Genomic DNA, 5,027 nt, shown 5'->3' on the forward strand with positions numbered 1-5,027 from the left:
TCCTTGCGGATCCAAGTAATATTGCATGGCTTTGTTTTGCAGCTTGTGCGCTTCTTTCTTGTCCTCTGGGAGTTGTTCGGAAGATAGGAATGCAACAATGGGTTCCATCCAACTTGGTGCAGATTCTATAACGTTGACCTGGACTTCCTCCGAAGGGCCAATGCTTGGCTCCGGGATTAAACCTACTTCGATGGTTCATTTAATCTCTGAGTTGATTGCGGAGGCTGGGCAAGCCAAGGCATCTACATGGGTGTTCTGATCACGTGTTATTTGGTTCAACTCATGATGGTCAAATTTTGCCAACAAGAATTGGTCATTTTCATGTAGGCCGCCATACGGTCGTTTCTTGCTGCGTACTCCCCCTTTAGCTGATTGATCACCAGTTTTGAGTCGCAAAACACAAGCAAATGCCGAGCACACAGGATATGCGCATTCCACAAACCGGCCAAAAGGGCTTCGTATTCGGCTTCGTTATTTGATGCTTTGAAGCTAAGCTTGACGGCCTGCTCAATTATTGCGCCGTCGGGGGCCATGATTACAACTCTGGCTCCACTACCTTGCTGGTTGGACGATCCATCATAATACAACTGCCAAATGTTCCCAACATAAATCCTCCAGTTCAGCTTTGGTCGAATTTCATCAGACTTGAAGTCAGCAAGGCCCCTAGTGAATTCAACGACAAAGTCGGAAAACACTTGTCCCTTGATTGAGGTTCTGGGTAGAAACTGAATATCATACTGGCTGAGTTTCAGAGCCCACTTTGAAACATGTCTAGATGCTTCCGCACTGCGTAGTATTGATCGGAGGGAATAATCTGTTAGCACCCCAATGCTATGCCCCTAGAAGTAATGCATCAGTTTTCTTGCCGCAATGACTAGGGCTAAGATGAGCTTTTCCAGTGGAAGGTAGCGTGTTTCGGCGTCAACCATTGTCTTGCTCACATAATACACTGGCCGCTGCTCCCCCAGCTCTTCCTTTATCAGTACGGCGCTGACGGCTCGGTCAGAAACTGCCAGATACAAAATGAGCGGGTCGCCAACGGAGGGTGTTGTCAGGAGTGGTACGGAGCGGAGGTAGGTCTTCAGGCCGTTGAAAGCGGCTTCGCATTCGGCGGACCATTCAAAAGCCTTGCCTTGCCGTAGTGTATGAAAGAATTACCAACAGCGATCTGTGGACCGGCTGATGAACCTGTTGAGTGCAGCGGCCATCCCCATCAACTTTTGAACCTCTTTTACTGAACGAGGGGAGCCGAGCTCCAGGATTGCTGTGATTTGCCTTGGGTTGGCTTCGATTCCTCTGTGGTTGACAATGTAACCCAAGAATTTGCCAGAGCCGATACCAAACGCACATTTGGAAGCGTTTAACTTCATTCCATATTTACGTAGGATGCCGAATGTCTCTTCCAGATCGGCTATAAGATTCTGCTCTTCCTTGGACTTGACCACCATATCGTCAATGTACACTTCCATAGTCTTGCCGAGTTGCTCCTTGAACATGGTGGTGACTGGTCTCTGGTAGGTTGCCCCTGCATTCTTCAGCCCAAAAGGCACAACCTTATAGCAATAGGTACCTTTTGGGGTGAGGAATGCAGTTTTCTCTTGATCCTCCGGATGCATAGTGATTTGATGATAACCTCTGTAGGCATCAAGGAAGCTCATACGCTGATGACGCGTCGTAGTATCTATAAGTTGGTCTATCCTGGGAAGAGGAAAACAGTCTTTGGGCAGGCTTTGTTTAGATCTGTAAAATCGACGCAGACTCGCCAACTCCTATTTTTCTTCTTCACAACCACAGTATTAGAGAGCCATGTGGGGTAAGTCACTTCCCTGATTGCTCCGGCATCAAGCAGCCGGTCTACCTCTTCAACGACGGCGGTAGTGTGCTCTGCGGCTGATCGTCGGCTTTTTCTGAATGATCGGCTTGCACTTAGGGTCAACATTTAAAAGGTGCTCCGAAACAAATGGGTCTACGCCCGACATTTCATATGGAGTCCACGCGAATACATCAAGATTGCCGAGCATGAAGGATACTAGCTGCTGTCAGTCGGCTTGACTCAGGGAGGTGCGGACCATGAAGAACCTCTCTGGATTGCCGTCAATCTCAACTCGGTCTAGGTCTTCCGTGGCTATCTCATTTGGGAGTCGCTTGACATCGTCGAGGCTGTCTCGATCCGGTACCTCAATGGAATTAACTTGCAACTCCTTTGGCGTTTTTCCGGAAAGGAGATAACATGCCTGTGCCAATTGCTAGGAACCACGGATTTGCTCAATGCCATATTCGGTCGGGAAGCGCAGCAGCTGATAATAGGTGCTTGGAACGGCGCGCATTGTATGCAACCAAGTTCGCCCTATGATGAGATTATACGGCGAAGGAAGCTTGACGACTAAGAATTCCACATCCACTGTTCGGGAGCCTGCTCGAACGGGTAGTGTGATTTTCCCCAACGGATACTCTGGATTTGCGTTGAAGCCGAATAGTGGATAAGAAGCCGAAAACAGGTCTGATTCGTTTAAGCCGAGTTTGATGAAGGTCTTGTAATACATAACCTCCGAAGTACTCCCTTGGTCTATGAGAACGCGCTCAACGGTAAAATGGTTTACGCGTAGTTCAATGACCAGTGGATCAATGCGGGGGACTATTATGTCAATAAGATCAGAATCATCGAAGGTAATACTCGGAGCTTCTCGTGGCCTTTTTGCTGGCGTTAGTTGCTTTTGGGGTACTCGGTGTGACTGAATTGCATGCACGGTTGGAGGCGTCGACAAGCTGTATATCACATGAATGACGCCAGGCGGGGGTGAATCCTGCTGTAATGCAACTGTTTTGGTTGCGCTCTTTCGGACACGTTGCTGGAGCCGACCATCTTGCACCAACTCCTCAAGGTGGTCTTTCAAAGCATAGCAGCTGTCAATGTCTTGTTTCCGAGCTTGAGGTCGTCGACCGCCTGCTTTCAGAGGTCGTTCCGGATCTTGGGGCACGACTTGTTTGGACTTTGCCACCTCCAAGGCCAAATCCTGACGGAGACGCTCGTTCTCAGCGATCGTGTTCTCCAACCTTTGCTCGTTTTGCTTTGCCTGTTCCATGATCGCTTGCATTGCCTCATGCTCTAGAGTCGAAGGTGAGGCGAAGTTCAAAGCGCGTCTTGCTGGGATAATCTCCAGTCCATGCATGTTTGTTGGAGTGAAATTGTCTATCTGCGTGGTTTCATCGGTGACTATTGGAGGGTCCTCCACACGCCCAACATGGATATGCTTGAATATTCCCACAGACGGCGCCAATTGTGGAGAAGTGGTTTGGAAATACTCTTCTGATCTTGGGGGATGCTCGTGATCTGCTGATAGTCACCTAAAAAGAAATAAACACTCCGGTCGGGGGTGCCGGAATTAGCACTTCGATGGACAAGTCAGTCTCAACTCTCAAGATTACTTATATTCTAAGTTAAGCACAATAATTCTCACATACATTTCTTAGTGTGTTGTTCCTCTATTTATACTCATTTCCTGGGCCTCGGGGCCAGGTCCACTTTTCACTCATTATTCTTTTATTTACTCGGCTCTATAGTTCGATATCTACTCGGCTCATCTGTTTTATTCGGCTTTCCTGATCGTGTAGAAAAGAGCCGAGTAATATCTGTCTTCTAGAGTACGTAGACCTATCCATAGTTTAAATACACACACAAACAACACCTACATAAAAATTATCATACATAAATCTACACGTTTTATGTTATTCATACTAGTCATTCACATGCACAATTTGTGTAATTTAAATAAAAATATATATTTATTATTTATATTGTGTAACAATATTAATTTCATTTGTAAAATGTTTTATTTAAACATTACCTAAAAGTATATAAATATATCAACGATAAAAATATTTAAATATTTAAACATTTTAACTGGTTAGACTTTTAGACATAAATATTAAGAGGGTTGTTTGGGGTATCCTAAATAAGTGCACTTTTTATTTTTTTGGACTAAAAAGTTGAGGAAAAAATATGGATGTTTGAGTTAACTTTTTGACTTTTTATAGAAAAATGTGTATTAAAAAATTGTAGAAAGAAGTGTGTAAGAGAAGATTAGAGAGGTGTGTTGTACAGCCATACAATCTGCGCAGCCGAATTGATGGTAAGAATTCTTGGCTACTTTTCGGGCATTGAACTGGACGGTTATGTTTGGCCCATGGGGGCCATCACGAGTCCCATTTTGATAATATGAACCGTTCAAAGTGTAAAACTCGTTGAGCACTATATGGTTATAAAAAATTACGTTGATCGGATATCGATAGCTATCTGATCAGATTTGTTTTTTTTCAATCGTTAATTATAACACCATCCATTTTTTTTATACAAAATTGATTTGATCATGTAGTTATCGATATCCGATCAATATGTTTTTTTACATATATATAGTATTCGACGAGTTCTACACATTGACGATTTAGATTATCAAAACGGGACCCGTGATGGGCCCCCACGGGCCGAACAACACTGTGTGAAAATTACACCAAAACTGTGCAATTTTTCTTAACAAACGCTGCACAACGCTAAACATACATGATTGCTGAGTTGTATGGATGTGTGAAAAATTAATTTTTTAATATTTTTTTTATGAATAGTGGTAACTTTTTAATTTTTTGAGTAATTTTTTGACTTTTTGAAGAGATGCCAAACTTAACCTAAATATTAAAAAAAAAAATCAAATAATTATAACAAAAAAAAAACTATTACAAAACCTAAAATTCAAAAATTATATATATACAAAAAGTACATATTTTTATAAAATCATAAACAATAATTTGATCTTGATTTCATTCCAAAACGATCTAAATCAGACCGTGCTCAGCCTATCGCTTCGTCAATCGAACGGTACAGATAATGTTCTCCTCGTCACCGCATCTGGAAATCATCGAATCGGACGCCGGACATGGAGGTAGCACGATACGTTACCATGCACCTGCATTCGTAATAGTCGACCCATCATTTACCTACGCACCAACCGTTCCTTCCGGTCTCCCACTCCTCC

This window comes from Camellia sinensis, chromosome 15 (assembly GCF_055761805.1).
Source record: "Camellia sinensis isolate YWXY chromosome 15, ASM5576180v1, whole genome shotgun sequence".
Classification (NCBI taxonomy): Eukaryota; Viridiplantae; Streptophyta; class Magnoliopsida; order Ericales; family Theaceae; genus Camellia; species Camellia sinensis.